This window comes from Pseudophryne corroboree, chromosome 3 (genome assembly GCF_028390025.1).
Source record: "Pseudophryne corroboree isolate aPseCor3 chromosome 3, aPseCor3.hap2, whole genome shotgun sequence".
In the NCBI taxonomy this organism is placed as follows: domain Eukaryota; kingdom Metazoa; phylum Chordata; class Amphibia; order Anura; family Myobatrachidae; genus Pseudophryne; species Pseudophryne corroboree.
This window is the reverse complement of record NC_086446.1, coordinates 746,793,949-746,814,305: the sequence shown is the minus strand read 5'-3', so window position 1 is coordinate 746,814,305 and position 20,357 is coordinate 746,793,949. Positions and strand designations below refer to the sequence as shown.

At 46.1% G+C, this 20,357-nt stretch overlaps 1 long non-coding RNA gene across 4 annotated transcripts in view; it reads right to left on the bottom strand.

Moving 5' to 3' along the window:
* Positions 1–14,276, bottom strand: part of LOC135056759 (uncharacterized) — a 99,471-nt gene extending 85,195 nt beyond the window's left edge. For 2 of the 4 annotated variants that reach the window (XR_010244064.1, XR_010244067.1), the window contains exons 1-2: positions 13,909–14,265; positions 6,508–6,689 (exon numbers count right to left, since the gene is read on the bottom strand). This is a non-coding gene — a long non-coding RNA (uncharacterized LOC135056759). Of the gene's footprint in view, positions 1–6,507; positions 6,690–13,908 lie in introns of all 4 variants that reach the window. The other 2 variants (XR_010244066.1, XR_010244065.1) reach the window with 2 other exon arrangements.
* Between the last annotated feature and the right edge of the window lie 6,081 nt (positions 14,277–20,357).

Genomic DNA, 20,357 nt, shown 5'->3' with positions numbered 1-20,357 from the left:
GCAGAAGCCAGGGCTAGAAGCATGGTCACTTTCCATGTGAGATATTTCAAATCCACCTTTTTTAGTGGTTCAAACCAATGAGATTTTAGGAAGTCCAAAACCACATTTAGATCCCACGGTGCCACTGGAGGCACCACAGGAGGCTGTATATGCAGCACTCCCTTAACAAAGGTCTGGACTTCAGGGACTGAAGCCAACTCTTTTTGAAAGAAAATCGACAGGGCCGAAATTTGAACCTTAATAGATCCCAATTTGAGACCCATTGACAATCCTGATTGCAGGAAATGTAGGAATCGACCCAGTTGAAATTCCTCCGTCGGAGCACTCCGATCTTCGCACCACGCAACATATTTTCGCCAAATTCGGTGATAATGTTGCACGGTTACTTCCTTCCTTGCTTTAATCAAAGTAGGAATGACTTCTTCCGGCATGCCTCTTTCCTTTAGGATCCGGCGTTCAACCGCCATGCCGTCAAACGCAGCCGCGGTAAGTCTTGAAACAGACAGGGACCCTGCTGAAGCAAGTCCCTCCTTAGAGGTAGAGGCCACGGATCTTCCGTGATCATCTCTTGAAGTTCCGGGTACCAAGTCCTCCTTGGCCAATCCGGAACCACTAGTATCGTTCTTACGCCTCTTTGCCGTATAATTCTCAATACTTTTGGTATGAGAGGCAGAGGAGGAAACACATACACCGACTGGTACACCCAAGGCGTTACCAGCGCGTCCACAGCTATTGCCTGCGGATCTCTTGACCTGGCGCAATACCTGTCCAGTTTTTTGTTGAGGCGAGACGCCATCATGTCCACCATTGGTCTTTCCCAACGGGTTACCAGCATGTGGAAGACTTCTGGATGAAGTCCCCACTCTCCCGGGTGAAGATCGTGTCTGCTGAGGAAGTCTGCTTCCCAGTTGTCCACTCCCGGGATGAACACTGCTGACAGTGCTATCACATGATTCTCTGCCCAGCGAAGAATCCTTGCAGCTTCTGCCATTGCCCTCCTGCTTCTTGTGCCGCCCTGTCTGTTCACATGGGCGACTGCCGTGATGTTGTCCGACTGGATCAATACCGGTTTTCCCTGAAGCAGAGGTTCTGCCTGGTTTAGAGCATTGTATATTGCTCTTAGTTCCAGAATGTTTATGTGAAGAGACGTTTCCAGGCTCGTCCATACTCCCTGGAAGTTTCTTCCTTGTGTGACTGCTCCCCAGCCTCTCAGGCTGGCGTCCGTGGTCACCAGGATCCAATCCTGTATGCCGAATCTGCGGCCCTCCAATAGATGAGCACTCTGCAACCACCACAGAAGAGACACCCTTGTCCTTGGAGACAGGGTTATCCGTAGGTGCATCTGAAGATGCGACCCTGACCATTTGTCCAACAGATCCCTTTGGAAAATTCTTGTGTGGAATCTGCCGAATGGAATCGCTTCGTAAGAAGCCACCATTTTTCCCAGGACTCTTGTGCATTGATGTACAGACACCTTTCCTGGTTTTAGGAGGTTCCTGACAAGCTCGGATAACTCCTTGGCTTTTTCCTCCGGGAGAAAAACCTTTTTCTGAACCGTGTCCAGAATCATCCCTAGGAACAGCAGACGAGTTGTCGGCATTAACTGGGATTTTGGAATATTCAGAATCCACCCGTGCTGTTTTAGCACTTCTTGAGACAGTGCTAATCCCATCTCTAGCTGTTCTCTGGACCTCGCCCTTATTAGGAGATCGTCCAAGTATGGGATAATTAATACGCCTTTTCTTCGAAGAAGAATCATCATCTCGGCCATTACCTTTGTAAAGATCCGAGGTGCCGTGGACAATCCGAACGGCAGCGTCTGAAACTGATAGTGACAGTTTTGTACAACGAACCTGAGGTACCCCTGGTGTGAGGGGTAAATTGGAACGTGGAGATACGCATCCTTGATGTCCAAGGATACCATAAAGTTCCCCTCTTCCAGGTTCGCTATCACTGCTCTGAGTGACTCCATTTTGAACTTGAACTTCTTTATGTACAGGTTCAAGGACTTCAGATTTAGAATAGGCCTTACCGAGCCATCCGGCTTCGGTACCACAAAAAGAGTGGAATAATACCCCTTCCCTTGTTGCAGAAGAGGTACCTTGACTATCACCTGCTGAGAGTACAGCTTGTGAATGGCTTCCAACACCGTCTCCCTTTCGGAGGGGGACGTTGGTAAAGCAGACCTCAGGAAACGGCGAGGTGGATCTGTCTCTAATTCCAACCTGTATCCCTGAGATATTATCTGCAGGATCCAGGGATCTACTTGCGAGTGAGCCCACTGCGCGCTGTAATTTTTGAGACGACCGCCCACCGTCCCCGAGTCCGCTTGAGAAGCCCCAGCGTCATGCTGAGGCTTTTGTAGAAGCCGGGGAGGGCTTCTGATCCTGGGAAGGAGCTGCGTGTTGCTGTCTCTTCCCTCGACCTTTGCCTCGTGGCAAATATGAATAGCCCTTTGCTCTCTTATTTTTAAAGGAACGAAAGGGCTGCGGTTGAAAAGTCGGTGCCTTTTTCTGTTGGGGAGTGACTTGAGGTAGAAAGGTGGATTTCCCGGCTGTAGCCGTGGCCACCAAATCTGATAGACCGACTCCAAATAACTCCTCCCCCTTATACGGCAAAACTTCCATATGCCGTTTTGAATCCGCATCGCCTGTCCACTGTCGCGTCCATAAAGCTCTTCTGGCCGAAATGGACATAGCACTTACCCGTGATGCCAGTGTGCATATATCCCTCTGTGCATCACGCATATAAAGAAATGCATCCTTTATTTGTTCTAACGACAGTAGAATATTGTCCCTGTCCAGGGTATCAATATTTTCAATCAGGGATTCTGACCAAACTACCCCCGCACTGCCCATCCAGGCAGTTGCTACAGCTGGTCGTAGTATAACACCTGCATGTGTGTATATACTTTTTTGGATATTTTCCATCCTCCTATCTGATGGATCTTTAAGTGCGGCCGTCTCAGGAGAGGGTAACGCCACTTGTTTAGATAAGCGTGTTAGCGCCTTGTCCACCCTAGGAGGTGTTTCCCAGCGCTCCCTAACCTCTGGCGGGAAAGGGTATAATGCCAATAATTTCTTTGAAATTATCAGCTTTTTATCAGGGGCAACCCACGCTTCATTACACACGTCATTTAGTTCTTCTGATTCAGGAAAAACTATAGGTAGTTTTTTCATACCCCACATAATACCCTGTTTAGTGGTACCTGTAGTATCAGCTAAATGTAACGCCTCCTTCATTGCCAAAATCATATAACGTGTGGCCCTACTGGAAAATACGGTTGATTCGTCACCGTCACCACTGGAGTCATCGCCTGTGTCTGGGTCTGTGTCGACCGACTGAGGCAAAGGGCGTTTCACAGCCCCTGACGGTGTTTGAGTCGCCTGGACAGGCACTAATTGATTGTCCGGCCGTCTCATGTCGTCAAACGACTGCTTTAGCGTGTTGACACTATCCCGTAGTTCCATAAATAAAGGCATCCATTCTGGTGTCGACCCCCTAGGAGGTGACATCCCCATATTTGGCAATTGCTCCGCCTCCACACCAATATCGTCCTCATACATGTCGACACACACGTACCGACACACAGCAGACACACAGGGAATGCTCCTAATGAAGACAGGACCCACTAGCCCTTTGGGGAGACAGAGGGAGAGTTTGCCAGCACACACCAAAAGCGCTATATATATATATATCAGGGATAGCCTTATAATAAGTGCTCCCCTATAGCTGCTTTGTTATATAAAAATATCGCCATAAATTTGCCCCCCCTCTCTGTTTTACCCTGTTTCTGTAGTGCAGTGCAGGGGAGAGACCTGGGAGCCGTCCTGACCAGCGGAGCTGTGAGAGGAAATGGCGCCGTGTGCTGAGGAGATAGGCCCCGCCCCTTTTCCGGCGGGCTCGTCTCCCGCTATTTTGAGAAATCAGGCAGGGGTTAAATATCTCCATATAGCCTCTAGGGCTATATGTGAGGTATTTTTAGCCTTTATAGGTACTCATTTTGCCTCCCAGGGCGCCCCCCTCCCAGCGCCCTGCACCCTCAGTGACTGCCGTGTGAAGTGTGCTGAGAGGAAAATGGCGCACAGCTGCAGTGCTGTGCGCTACCTTTAGAAGACTGCAGGAGTCTTCAGCCGCCGATTCTGGACCTCTTCTGTCTTCAGCATCTGCAAGGGGGCCGGCGGCGCGGCTCCGGTGACCATCCAGGCTGTACCTGTGATCGTCCCTCTGGAGCTTGATGTCCAGTAGCCAAGAAGCCAATCCATCCTGCACGCAGGTGAGTTGACTCCTTCTCCCCTCAGTCCCTCGCTGCAGTGATCCTGTTGCCAGCAGGAATCACTGTAACATAAAAAACCTAGCTAAACTTTCTCTAAGCAGCTCTTTAGGAGAGCCACCTAGATTGCACCCTTCTCGGCCGGGCACAAAAATCTAACTGGAGTCTGGAGGAGGGTCATAGGGGGAGGAGCCAGTGCACACCACCTGATCGGAAAGCTTTACTTTTTGTGCCCTGTCTCCTGCGGAGCCGCTATTCCCCATGGTCCTTTCAGGAACCCCAGCATCCACTAGGACGATAGAGAAATAAGGTGTACAAACCCCAAAATAAGGACTGCTATGGATGAGGGGTGATGGTGCTGGGAAAGAGGTGCAAGGTCAGAGGCGGAACTAGCGGTGGTGCTAGGGGGCACCAGCCAAAATCTTGCCTAGGGCATCATATTGGTTAGGGCCGGCTCTGCAGGAGAAGCCTGAAGAGGAGATGCTGCTTGCTTCTGGTAGGGGCAGGACTGTCTTGCAGGTCCCAAGGCCTCGTCCACCGATTGCAGTGATTCACGAGGCACAGGGAGGGGTTAGATGATGCTGGGAGATTTGCATCGTTTAACCCCGCCTCCTCCATGTGGCAATGCAAGCTTCCTGTATAATCTCATTTTGCTGGATCCGGGAGATGCGGGCACTCGTACAGTATGTAGGTGTGGGAGACTGCTAGAAAAATTGGGAGTAGGCAAGTATTACTTTCGGATGCATCCGACTGAACATATGAACTGCACTTTTTAATGCATGCGTCTTTACATGCACACCTGCATTCTTACTGCGTTTCCTCAAATTGTTTGATCACAAATAAAGTCGGGAAAGCTTAAAATTGCAGTAATTCCATTTGTGAGAGAAGTTAATTACAGTTTCCAGTATTATCAACAAAAGTCTTAATATTTGTGGCTGTTATGCAAAACGATATTTCTGGTAGCTTATCCAAGGCCAGCAATACCTTTAAATCAGCAATCATTATGTGTTAGCATTCTGTTTGAATACAATCGCCATGTATTTGGATGTGACTGCTACCCGTGAAGAAACACAGTTAAAATCAGACTTGATGGATATTTTGTTTTCAGAATGTGAAACTACTATTTTTTATGTATGGATGACCTTCTACGCCAGCGATTCCGTGTGAAATTGCCGTATGACTAATGGCTGTGATAAAACTCTGCAGAAGCTCCATTCAGAAAGAATTATAGGATTTTTAAACGAGCGTGTTACTTGAAAGTGAAAGCAGAAGACGGTAATCAGAAAAATTATATAGTATTATAAAACAGCGGGTGCACCAATCACTGCTTAGTATCCCAACAAGTTAAACAAGGAACGCTTACAAAAGAAGACATATTGACTTAAGAAAGAATATAATTAGAGTTGTCCACTGCATTATATATATTCCTCATTTGCTAATACTGTGTGTTAGCATTTCGGTGTTCGCCTGTACAGTATCTTTTATTGGCAGTTTGAAATACACTGAAACCACATAGTGTCTATGAATAAGATTTATATGCATATACAATTGCAATGCAAGCTGCACTTTTTTAAATATGCGCCAGCGTTGATTTGTATCAGAATCCGTGAAATGGAGCAAGAAGCATTTGAGATAACTCGCTGAATGGAAATGTCAGTTAAACGTGTCAAATAAAATCACAAATATGCACTATGGGCCTAATCCAGGTTGGATCGCAAATCGCGATTCAACTGGAATTTTTGCGTTTGCATTTACGTCGGGGAGGCGGCGACACGGCATTGTGGGTGCATGTTAGGAGTATATTCAGGGTGGCTGCGTGACGTCACACGCAGACACTCTGGAAAAAAATGGCAACGGATCACCTGCGTGCGCAACCAGGGGTCAACCTCAGATCGATGCATCCGCAGTTAATTTGCAGATGCATCGTGAGGTGGTGCTGGGAAGCAAGATCTGCATCCATCTCTGAATGAGGCCCTATGTACTAAGCTTTGGAGAGAGATAAAGTGGACAGAGATAAAGTACCAAGCTTATGTTAGTTCACAAATAAGATGCAAGGAACAAACATTTATCTCTTATCTTTCACTCATCCTAATTCCACAGCCTTGCTTGGTAAAGTAATACAAGTAGCATCTTATTTTCCGAGGGCACAACACTGTGAACTATACAACATCTGCAGCGATACGGTGTCTTTTCATTTCCCCAATAAATACAGTATACAAGCTTTCCAATGTCACCTGGTTAGTCTTTATGTGAGATCGGTGTTCAAAGGGCATCCAAGAAAATAAATAACTCCCAGGCAATAAAATTAGCCAGAGGTTGGGGTTGCGGTGTCTTGGCTCACTTAACTGGCATGGTCAGATTTCATGCAACTGCGCCGTCCCAGCCTGTCCCCACGTTTTTGACGAGGAGATCCGTTCTGCAGATGTGCATAATATAATGTTTAAATATTTTAAAAAATACTTTTTCAACTTTATTAAATAAAATACATTTTAAAAAACAATGTTGTTAACAATTTTGAAGGGAATAATCGTCATTTAAGTGGTTAAAGAACCCCCAAAAAATCCCAGACATTTTAATGTCTGTGAATAACGTTGCATATAAACAATAGTCAGTCTGGATTACAGAAACAATATAAGTGGAAACCAAGTTTTGGCCGATAAGTGGATGATATGAAGTAAAGTGATACTCACATGGGTCTGTAACGGTGACACAACCCACCATGGCATAATGACATAAGGAATGCTTTTATACATAATGTATGTGCTGTAGGTGTCATTAATGCTATACTATGTAACCTGTGACTGACAGAATGTCTCTCTCATCTCTCTCCTTAATTGCCTGCCACACACACAAGTATAATTTATGAGCCCTCGCTTTCACTGTGTCCCGGCTGCTTGTTTTATGGTCAGTATACAGGATCCTGACAGGTCACTTGCTATGCCTATGCTCTTACTGTTTTATAGGCTATATATTAAGGGACCGTTTTCAGTAAGAGTCCCCCCCTTCCCCCCACCCCTCTCTGGGATTTGGCAGTTCATAAATACAACTAATAAACCTGGAACAGAAAGGGAAATTAGTAGTGGGTGGTGTTGGTGTACTTATACTTAGCGAGAGGCAGCTGAAAATATAACTTGCTGCAATATCAACTATTCAAGCGGCTAAGAAAAGAATACTTTAGCCTAGAGAAGAAAAGCAGACCCTACACTTTGCAGTGATTGAAAATGGCGGCTGTTGGGTAGGGGGTGACATGGCACTGCAAGGGGCGTGGTGGGCAAAACAGGGGCGTGTCATGAACGTTTTCAGGATAGCTACGTGACATCACACTCAGCCTATCTTGAGAAAAAATGGCAACGCATACCTCCCTACATGACCCTCTACAGGAGGGACACAATGCTCTGCTTCTGGACTTTTCCCTTTCTCTATGATTACCGGCACCTGTGTTGAACAGGTTAATGGATAAGAAAGGTGTTTCAGCACAGGTGATGGCAATTATACATTAAGAGGGAAGTTCAGGAGCAGAGCATTCTGTCCCTCCTGGAGAGGGTCATGTTGGGAGGTATGGGCAACTAATCCACCTGCCTACGCAGCAAGGCTGTGCAGCATACTTGCTTACCTGACCCTCTCCATGAGGGAGAAAATGCTCTGTTCCTGGACTTTCCTGGTAATGTATGATTGCCATCACCTGTGGAGAAACACCTTTCTTATCAATTAACTAGCTCACCACAGGTGATGGCAATCATACATTACCAGGAAAGTTCAGGAACAGAGCATTTTCTCCCTCATGGAGAGGGTCAGGTAGGCAAGTATGCTCCAAGTCTTAGTACATAGACCCCTGTATTTCTCTGACGTCCTAAGTGGATGCTGGGACTCCGTAAGGACCATGGGGAATAGCGGCTCCGCAGGAGACTGGGCACAACTAAAAGAAAGCTTTTGGTCTAACTGGTGTGCACTGGCTCCTCCCCCTATGACCCTCCTCCAGAGCTCAGTTAGAATCTTGTGCCCAGCTGAGCTGGATGCACACTAGGGGCTCACCTGAGCTCCTAGAAAAGAAAGTATATGTTAGGTTTTTTATTTTCCGTGAGATCTGCTGGCAACAGACTCACTGCTACGAGGGACTAAGGGGAGAAGAAGCGAACCTACCTGACTGGAGATAGTTTGGGCTTCTTAGGCTACTGGACACCATTAGCTCCAGAGGGATCGAACACAGGACCCGACCTCGATCGTTCGGTCCCGAAGCCGCGCCGCCGTCCCCCTTACAGAGCCAGAAGCATGAAGATGGTCCTGAAAATCGTCGGCAGAAGACTTCGGTCTTCAACAAGGTAGCGCACAGCACTGCAGCTGTGCGCCATTGCTCCTCATGCACACCTCACACTCCGGTCACTGATGGGTGCAGGGCGCTGGGGGGGGCGCCCTGAGCAGCAATATTAACACCTTGGCTGGCAAAAAAAATCACAATATATAGTCCCAGAGGCTATATATGTGATAAATACCCCTGCCAGAATCCATAAAAAAAGCGGGAGAAAAGTCAGCCGAAAAAGGGGCGGGGCTATCTCCCTCAGCACACTGGCGCCATTTTTCCCTCACAGCTCCGCTGGAAGGATCGCTCCCTGGCTCTCCCCTGCAGTTTCAAGCACAAAAGGGTAAAAAAGAGAGGGGGGGGCACTAAATTTAGGCGCAGCAATATATGATATAAGCAGCTATAAGGGAAAACACTCAGTTATAGTGTTAATCCCTGTGTTATATAGCGCTCTGGTGTGTGCTGGCATACTCTCTCTCTGTCTCCCCAAAGGGCTTTGTGGGGTCCTGTCCTCTGTCAGAGCATTCCCTGTGTGTGTGTGGTGTGTCGATACGGCTGTGTCGACATGTTTGATGAGGAGGCCTACGTGGAGGCGGAGCAGATGCCGATAAATGTGATGTCACCCCCTGCGGGGTCGACACCTGAGTGGATGGTTTTGTGGAAGGAATTACGCGACAGTGTCGACTCCTTGCATAAAAGGTTTGACGACATACCAAATATGGGACAGCCGGCTTCTCAGCCTGTGCCTGCCCAGGCGTCTCAAAAGCCATCAGGGGCTCTAAAACGCCCGCTACCTCAGATGGCAGACACAGATGTCGACACGGATACTGACTCCAGTGTCGACGACGATGAGACTAATGTAACTTCCAATAGGGCCACACGTTACATGATTGAGGCAATGAAAAATGTGTTGCATATTTCTGATGTTACCCCAGGTACCACAAAAAAGGGTATTATGTTTGGAGAGAAAAAACTACCAGTAGTTTTTCCTCCCTCTGAGGAATTAAATGAAGTGTGTGAAGAAGCGTGGGCTTCCCCCGATAAGAAACTGACCTATCCTCTGGCGTACCCTTTCCCGCCAGAGGATAGGTCACGTTGGGAAACATCCCCTAGGGTGGATAAAGCGCTCACACGCCTGTCAAAGAAGGTGGCACTACCGTTATCCGGATACGGCCGCCCTAAAGGAACCTGCTGATAGAAAGCAGGAGGCTATCCTGAAGTCTGTATATACACACACAGGTATTATACTGAGACCGGCTATTGCTTCAGCATGGATGTGCAGTGCTGCAGCTGCGTGGTCAGATTCCCTGTCGGAAAATATTGATACCCTAGACAGGGACACTATATTGCTAACCGTAGAGCATATTAAAGACGCAGTCTTATACATGAGAGATGCACAGAGGGATATTTGCCGGCTGGCATCTAAAATAAGTGCAATGTCCATTTCTGCCAGGAGAGGGTTATGGACTCGGCAGTGGACAGGTGATGCAGATTCTAAAAGGCACATGGAAGTTTTGCCTTATAAGGGTGAGGAGTTGTTCGGGGATGGTCTCTCTGACCTCGTTTCCACAGCAACAGCTGGGAAGTCTACATTTTTACCCCATGTTCCCTCACAGCCAAAGAAAGCACCGTATTATCAGGTACAGTCCTTTCGGCCCAATAAGGGCAAGCGGGTTAAAGGCGCGTCCTTTCTGCCCAGAGGCAGAGGTAGAGGGAAAAAGCTGCAGCATACAGCCAGTTCCCAGGAGCAAAAGTCCTCCCCCGCTTCCTCCAAGTCCACCGCATGACGCTGGGGCTCCACAGGCGGAGCCAGGTACGGTGGGGGCCCGTCTCAAAAACTTCAGCAATCAGTGGGCTCGCTCACGGGTGGATCCCTGGATCCTTCAAGTAGTATCTCAGGGGTACAAGCTGGAATTCGAGACGTCTCCCCCCCGCCGTTTCCTCAAATCTGCCTTACCAACAACTCCCTCAGGCAGGGAGGCAGTGTTAGAGGCAATTCACAAGCTGTATTCCCAGCAGGTGATAGTCAAAGTGCCCCTACTTCAACAAGGACGGGGTTACTATTCCACAATGTTTGTGGTACCGAAACCGGACGGTTCGGTGAGACCCATTTTAAATTTGAAATCCTTGAACACATATATAAAAAAATTCAAGTTCAAGATGGAATCGCTCAGGGCGGTTATTGCAAGCCTGAACGAGGGGGATTACATGGTATCACTGGACATCAAGGATGCTTACCTGCATGTCCCCATTTACCATCCTCACCAGGAGTACCTCAGATTTGTGGTACAGGATTGTCATTACCAATTCCAGACGTTGCCGTTTGGTCTATCCACGGCTCCGAGGGTATTTACCAAGGTAATGGCCGAAATGATGATACTCCTTCGAAAGAAGGGAGTTTTAATTATCCCGTACTTGGACGATCTCCTGATAAAGGCGAGGTCCAGGGAGCAGTTGTTGGTCGGGGTAGCACTATCTCGGGAGGTGCTACAACAGCACAGCTGGATTCTAAATATTCCAAAGTCACAGCTGGTCCCTACGGCACGTCTACTGTCCCTGGGGATGGTTCTGGACACAGAACAGAAAAAAGTGTTTCTCCCGGAGGAGAAGGCCAAGGAGCCGTCATCTCTAGTCAGAGGCCTCCTAAAACCAAAACAGGTGTCGCAGATCCTGGGAAAGATGGTAGCTTCCTACGAAGCAATTCCATTCGGCAGGTTCCATGCAAGAACCTTTCAGTGGGACCTGTTGGACAAGTGGTCCGGATCGCATCTTCAGATGCATCGGCTGATAACCCTGTCTCCAAGGACCAGGGTGTCTCTGCTGTGGTGGCTGCAAAGTGCTCATCTTCAAGAGGGCCACAGATTCGGCATACAGGACTGGGTCCTGGTGACCACGGATGCCAGCCTTCGAGGCTGGGGGGCAGTCACACAGGGAAGAAACTTCCAAGGACTATGGTCAAGTCAGGAGACTTCCCTACACATAAATATTCTGGAACTGAGGGCCATTTTCAATGCCCTAAGTCAGGCAAAACCCCTGCTTCAAAACCAGCCGGTACTGATCCAGTCAGACAACATCACGGCAGTCGCCCATGTAAACCGACAGGGCGGCACAAGAAGCAGGACGGCGATGGCAGAAGCCACAAGGATTCTCCGATGGGCGGAAAATCACGTGTTAGCACTGTCAGCAGTGTTCATTCCGGGAGTGGACAACTGGGAAGCAGACTTCCTCAGCAGACACGACCTCCACCCGGGAGAGTGGGGACTTCATCCGGAAGTCTTCCAACTGATTGTAAACCGTTGGGAAAAGCCACAGGTGGACATGATGGCGTCCCGCCTAAACAAAAAGCTAGAAAGATATTGCGCCAGGTCGAGAGACCCTCAGGCGATAGCTGTGGACGCTCTAGTGACACCGTGGGTGTACCGGTCGGTTTATGTGTTCCCTCCTCTTCCTCTCATACCAAAGGTACTGAGGATAATAAGGAGAAGAGGAGTAAGAACTATACTCATTGTTCCGGATTGGCCAAGAAGAGCTTGGTACCCGGAACTTCAAGAAATGATCTCAGAGGACCCATGGCCTCTGCCGCTCAGACAGGACCTGCTGCAGCAGGGGCCCTGTCTGTTCCAAGACTTACCGCGGCTGCGTTTGACGGCATGGAGGTTGAACACCGGATCCTGAAGGAAAAGGGCATTCCGGAGGAAGTCATTTCTACGCTGATTAAAGCTAGGAAAGAAGTGACCGCAAACCATTATCACCGCATTTGGCGAAAATATGTTGCGTGGTGTGAGGCCAGGAAGGCCCCAACAGAGGAATTTCAGCTGGGCCGTTTTCGGCACTTCCTACAGTCAGGGGTGACTATGGGCCTCAAATTGGGTTCCATTAAGGTCCAGATTTCGGCTCTATCGATTTTCTTCCAGAGAGAACTGGCTTCCCTACCTGAAGTTCAGACTTTTGTTAAGGGAGTGCTGCATATTCAGCCCCCTTTTGTGCCTCCAGTGGCACCTTGGGATCTCAACGTGGTGTTGGATTTCCTAAAGTCACATTGGTTTGAGCCACTTGAAACCGTGGAATTGAAATATCTCACGTGGAAAGTGGTCATGTTGTTGGCCTTGGCCTCGGCCAGGCGTGTATCAGAATTGGCGGCTTTGTCATGTAAAAGCCCTTATCTGATTTTCCATATGGATAGGGCAGAATTGAGGACTCGTCCCCAGTTTCTCCCTAAGGTGGTATCAGCTTTTCATCTGAACCTATCGTGGTGCCTGCGGCTACAAAAGACTTGGAGGCTTCCAAGTTGTTGGACGTAGTCAGGGCCCTGAAAATGCATGTTTCCAGGACAGCTGGAGTCAGAAAGACTGACTCGCTATTTATCCTGTATGCGCCCAACAAGTTGGGTGCACCTGCTTCAAAGCAGACTATTGCTCGCTGGATCTGTAGTACGATTCAGCTTGCACATTCTGCGGCTGGACTGCCGCATCCTAAATCAGTGAAAGCCCATTCCACAAGGAAGGTGGGCTCTTCTTGGGCGGCTGCCCGAGGGGTCTCGGCTCTACAATTTTGCCGAGCAGCTACTTGGTCGGGGTCAAACACATTTGCTAAATTCTACAAGTTTGACACCCTGGCTGAGGAGGACCTAGAGTTTGCCCATTCGGTGCTACAGAGTCACCCGCACTCCCCCGCCCGTTTGGGAGCTTTGGTATAATCCCCATGGTCCTTACGGAGTCCCAGCATCCACTTAGGACGTCAGAGAAAATAAGAATTTACTCACCGGTAATTCTATTTCTCGTAGTCCGTAGTGGATGCTGGGCGCCCATCCCAAGTGCGGATTGTCTGCAATACTTGTATATAGTTATTGTTTAACTAAAGGGTTATTGTTGAGCCATCTGTTGAGAGGCTCAGTTGTTGTCATACTGTTAACTGGGTATTGTATCCCGAGTTATACGGTGTGATTGGTGTGGCTGGTACGAGTCTTACCCGGGATTCAAAATCCTTCCTTATTGTGTCAGCTCTTCCGGGCACAGTATCCTAACTGAGGTCTGGAGGAGGGTCATAGGGGGAGGAGCCAGTGCACACAAGTTAGACCAAAAGCTTTCTTTTAGTTGTGCCCAGTCTCCTGCGGAGCCGCTATTCCCCATGGTCCTTACGGAGTCCCAGCATCCACTACGGACTACGAGAAATAGAATTACAGGTGAGTAAATTCTTATTTTCTCTCCACTTTATCTCTCTCCAAGCTTTGATAAATCTCTTTCAAACAGACTCTTTATATATATATATATATATATATATATATATATATATATATATATATATATATATATAGAAAGCAAATAAATGGAGCACTCACCAGTCTTAGTCCTTAAACATGCACCAGATTTATTGACAGCATAATTCAGCTGTACCTTACAGCATATAGGGTATCTCGAACGTTTTCGGTCCCACACAGACCATCATCAGGAGAATATCAACCGTTGTCAGAAAAAGCTGTCTTATCCACACCCCAAGTCATCAGCTGCATATTTGGCCATGCCTCACCGGCTCCTTAAATACCCTAAACTTCAAAAAACGCGCCAAAAGGCGTCATAATGACATCACTATATGGGCGGAGCCACAAAGCCGCACTCGTTTATTACCAGTCAATATGTTAACCCCATCTATTATGTATCACCTACTACTTACTGCACCTCACATTACCCTTAATCGCGTGGCTAGTCCACATACCAAATGTGTATCCACCTTACCTCGTGGTGCCACGCTCGTCCATGGATGCCTGAACAACTCGCCGGGGATCGCGTAGCTACTTCCTATACCCAATGAACCGCAACACGTGACCTCGGGTCACGTGATCGCGGAAATGACATGCCGCGATAGGTTGCTAAGCAACCACCAGCTGGGTATGAACAAAACGACCCAGTCTATTACTACTCTGTGTCACATGACCATTGGGGATACATCCCCTACTGGTCACATAGCAACCCTACAACGAGATTAACAAGGATACATTCAAGGCAATGCATCTTATCCATATAATACTGGAAGGGAAATCCCTTTCATTCATTACACGGGGTTATGATTTTAAATGCACAACCTTACTTGGGACTATATACCCCAATTGTTATTCCCACGGGCTATCTAAACAATAAATGTGCTGGTTAGGAGCAATGTCAGGACCTCAAATAGCCTATACTATCAGGTAAACATATACTAATTCAACTATATAAAGGGCAAGGAGCCGGTGAAACATCGCGGACATCATATAACACATAACATAAAATTCCACATTGTTAAACAAAATAATTTTTTGTCTAATATCCTATCTAAAGACAGTTTACATTTTTTGTCTAAGCTTTTAAGAAAATTTTTATTATTTTTTATATATATAAATTTAAAAAAAAATTCGCTTTTTTTTTTTTACTTTTTTTTTACTTTTTTTACTTTTTTTTTTCTATTTTTACTACTATTATTTTACTGTGCATTGGTCCTAAATTTATTATCTCAAAAAGACCCCTAATGGGTTATTTTCATTGAGTCCATGCGGGGCCAATGTCCCCAACCTAAAGATCCATCTGGCCTCCAATTTCTTCAGGATCAACGCTCGGTCACCTCCTCTTATAGGGTCCGGTACCCAATCAATCAATCAATCTGCATCTAAGTGCAGACACCTGATGCCCTACTGTCAGATAGTGTTGGGCGACAGGTTTATCTGTCCGTCCCGAGAGAATTGCCTGATGGATTGAACTCCTGTGGTTCGCCATTCGTTCTCTGAAACTACATGTCGTCATTCCAACATATGCTAATCCACAGGGACATAAGAGCATGTAAATTACATAACTCAGTCTGCAATGCAATTTGTATCGAATCTGTATAGATCTGCCAGTATGTGGATGTGGAAATGTACTCCCAGGCAACAATGATCGACACGTTATACATCCCGCACATTTAAAGCATCCAGGTTTTCTGGAATTTAACCATGTGCTGTCCTCTCGTGGTACAAAAGATCTTGCCGGTTGCATCAAAATCTGTTTAAGGTTCCTACCATGTCTGTAGGCCATCATTGGTAGTTTATTCATAGTGCCCTTAAACCTCGGCTCAGATTGAATTATCGGCCAGTGTTTTTTAATGGTTTTAGAGATCACGGGAGACATATTGTCATATTGCGTTACAAAGATCATTCGTCCTTGTTGACGATCTCGTTTCTGAGTAAGTCTCTTCCGTGCTTTATTAAGACAGCTTTCTATGACGTTCTTTTTATATCCCCTCTCAAGGAACCGCACCTTCATCTGTGTAATCTGCAACTCGGCCATTACTGGATCCGTGTTATTGCGGAGTACCCTCATGAACTGATATATTGGAAGGCTTGCTTTAAGGGCGGGTGGATGATTACTGGTTGCATGCAAGAACGTGTTTCTGTCAGTCTCTTTTCGGAATAAAGTTGTACCCAGTCTCTTTCCTACACGGAAGACTGTCACGTCCAAGAAGTTGATGGATTTGGAGTCACATGCCCCAGTAAACCGAACTGTAGACTCTAAAGAATTGAGCTCATCTAACATTTGAAAAAACTCTCCCTTGGTGCCATTCCATAAGAGGAATATGTCATCTATAAATCTTTTATAATATTGTATTTTACAACCAAACTTAGGATGAATATTCATTGACTCATATTCATGCATAAATATTCATGCATGGACTCAATGAAAATAACCCATTAGGGGTCTTTTTGAGATAATACATTTAGGACCAATGCACAGTAAAATAATAGTAGTAAAAATAGTAAAAAAAAGTAAAAAAAGTAAAAAAAAAGTAAAAATTTTTTTAAAAAAGAGATTTTTTTAAAAAATTTATATATATAAAAAATAATAAAAATTTTCTTAAAAGCTTAGACAAAAAATTTAAACTGTCTTTATTTGAGGTCCTGACATTGCTCCTTACCCGCACATTTATTGTTTAGATAGCCCGTGGGAATAACAATTGGGGTATATAGTCCCAAGTAAGGTTGTGCATTTAAAATCATAACCCCGTGCAATGAATGAAAGGGATTTCCCTTCCAGTATTATATGGATAAGATGCATTGCCTTGAATGTATCCTTGTTAATCTCGTTGTAGGGTTTGCTCTGTGACCAGTAGGGGATGTATCCCCAATGGTCATGTGACACTGAGTAGTAATAGACTGGGTCGTTTTGTTCATACCCAGCTGGTGGTTGCTTAGCAACCTATCGCGGCATGTCATTTCCGTGATCACGTGACCCGAAGGTCACGTGTTGCGGTTCATTGGGTATAGGAAGTAGCTACGCGATCCCCGGCGAGTTGTTCAGGCATCCATGGACGAGCGTGGCACCACGAGGTAAGGTGGATACACATTTGGTATGTGGACTAGCCACGCGATTAAGGGTAATGTGAGGTGCAGTAAGTAGTAGGTGATACATAATAGATGGGGTTAACATATTGACTGGTAATAAACGAGTGCGGCTTTGTGGCTCCGCCCATATAGTGATGTCATTATGACGCCTTTTGGCGCGTTTTTTGAAGTTTAGGGTATTTAAGGAGCCGGTGAGGCATGGCCAAATATGCAGCTGATGACTTGGGGTGTGGATAAGACAGCTTTTTCTGACAACGGTTGATATTCTCCTGATGATGGTCTGTGTGGGACCGAAAACGTTCGAGATACCCTATATGCTGTAAGGTACAGCTGAATTATGCTGTCAATAAATCTGGTGCATGTTTAAGGACTAAGACTGGTGAGTGCTCCATTTATTTGCTTTCTACAATTGGATGCTCGTGAGATGACACCCCAGCGGATGGATTGTGATCTAAACGTGAGTGCGACCCATATATCCATATAATGGACAGACTATGACATTGAGATCAACCGACAATTATCAGATGATATGACCTACCAGAAATTAACCACCAATCCGGTTCCCAAAATTAAATCTAGGATCGACCAATTTCTGAAGTTAGGTTTTGAGCAGGGGTATATTAGTGAGGACCTATTAAATTATCTGACTACTAATTCACCAAGGTGTCCTATCCTATATACACTGCCTAAGATTCATAAAACATTAGTTCATCCTCCCGGCAGACCCATTATTGCCGCGGAAGGCTCTTTGTTACAGCCGATTGCTATCTTTGTTGACAGTATCTTACAGCCTTTGGTACTAAAAACTGACAGTTACTTAAAGGACACTGGGGATTTCCTCACACATCTACGTAAGTTTACCAAACTTAGTGAACATACTCTTTTGGCTACAATGGATGTAGGTTCCCTCTATACCGTCATACCACACCATCAAGGTATGGAAGTTATACGCAAATTCCTTTCCAGCTCTCCCTGCAAAGATTACCCCACCGAGTTTGTGTTGGAATTGACCTCACTGGTTCTGACGTGCAACCACTTTATGTATAAAAATGATTATTTTCTCCAAATTGCCGGAACTGCGATGGGGTCTAATTTGGCCCCCGCTTACGCAAATTTGTTCATGGCGCATTATGAAAATACTCATTTGCTGCCTAGATATGGGCACAAGATTGCTTTCTTTAAACGGTTCATCGATGACGTCTTTTTGCTTTGGGAAGGCACAGAGTCTGAATTTCTTGACATGGTGAACCAATTGAATGCATTAGATAGTCCCATCAAGTTCACATACTCTGTATCTGCCACTAATATCAATTTCCTGGATGTCAGCATCACCAGAACTGGTGATCGACTGGACACCTCCATGTACCGTAAACCTACGGATCGCAATCTGACGCTGCACGCAAATAGCCACCATCCCCCAGCTCTTAAAGAGGGATTGCCCATATCCCAGTATCTCAGAGCTATTAGGATCAATTCCAACCCAACACTCAAAGACCAGCAATGTACTGAAATTACTTCTCGCTTTCTTGAGCGAGGGTACTCTAGAGGTATTCTTACACGTTGCCTCAATAAAGCGAATAGCATTTTTAACGGACAACAGGTTAGAAATGCTACTCGCAATAATCGTATGATCTGTTCCACTTAGTTTGATAGTTCTACAAATGCCACTAGAAAAGCCCTACGGAAACATTGGCCAATAATAGCCACTGACAGCAATTTGCCGTTCTTAAAAACACCAGCTCCCATGGTTGCATATAAACGAGGGGCTAACCTAAAACAATTGTTAATGAGACCCACGACATTCCCCGAACAGAACAAGTCCCACATCCAGCTTATGCAGGCCAAACCTGGCAGCTTTTCCTGTGGGGGGTGCACTACGTGCAGATCTATGATCACTGGTTCCTTTTTGTATCATCCCCACACAGGGAAAAAAATATTTATCAGGTATCATCTACACTGTCGATTGGACCACGTTATTTATCTTCTAAAATGCCCATGTGGGTTATGTTATGTCGGATTGACGACGCGTCCTTTTCGCGACCGGATGGCCAACCATCGGTCATCTATACATACGGCCCTTAATGTGGGTTCTTCTGATAAACCCGTAGCACGACATTTCGTGTCAGCTAGACACCAAGTATCTGCCCTGAAGTGCCAGCTTATCGATTGGGTACCTCCACCCACAAGTGGAGGTGATCGTACCCTATTGCTCAAACAGAGGGAAAGTTTTTGGATACACAAACTCAACACGGTGTCTCCAAGGGGCCTCAATGAGGCCAACCCCCTTAACATTTTTCTTTAGAGTCCAATTCCTTTTCGGATGTTGGATTCTATTGAAGATGTCTTGTGTTTTGAGGACGAAGGGCATTCTGATATGATTATCATATAAGGAGTGGGTCTGAACTTGTGTTTTTATGTTTTATGTTTTATGTTTTTTATGTATGTTTTTTCTATGTATAGTGATTAAGAAAGTAAGGGCATCTATTTATGTGTCTTTGCTTATGTTTTATATGTTTTTTATGTTTCCCGGAGCCATCCCAGGTCCTTGACATGTCATGAGGGCTCATTGAATCCAATGATCGCACCACCCCCTGTACCCTTGACCACCTATTATCACTAAAACTTTTTTGCTATAATATTATACTAATGTAGTATTCAATATGTTCTATTGACTAGATGTATGTCGGTTTAGATGTATTGGGTGAGTGTGGTCATTGGATCTGGGGCCCTCTTATTATCCTATTTTCTTATTGACATATACGTGACGTTTCTGGTGATTGACAGCCTCCACATGGGCTAGCCCAGTATAGTGTATGATGTCACTTCCGGCTAAGCGGATAGTAGTGTGATCCCCACGTTCTCTCAAGTTATGTGCGGACTGGATTATTGAACTTCTAACCCGGGTGGATGTTCGCCATTTGTGAGCACCCCTCATCTAGTTACACATTTTTTTTATGAGTATGTAGTCCGTTGGTGAGCCGAGCAACGGCTTCTCCTTCGAGTGGAACGCAGGGACTTCCCGCCGGTGGAACGCAGAGTAGCGGTACTTCCGCTGAGTGGAACGCAGGGACTTCCTGCCGGTGGAACGCAAAAGACGCGTCTCCGGCTTTTGCCACGTTAAACTACAAAATTTTCCCATATTTAAGTCGCTTATCCTAGCGATACATCATTAGCCTGTCTTGTAGGCTTTGTAGCATTTACTCAGTGGGTCTGGTTGTGATCTCTGAGCAGCAATCTTTTGAAGCGTGGTTTAGTCTATGTTAATTTTTCTAATTGGCACTTCCTGTGGTTGATCCTTAAATAGCTGTCAGCTGAGGCTGAACTACATGCAGCTCTCATTTGGCTCTGGACACTTGAACAGTGAGTATGGTTCTCCTGCAGCTACTCTCTGACATAGGACTATGGTTGGTGATCATTTCTTTTTTGCCTTTTAATTACAG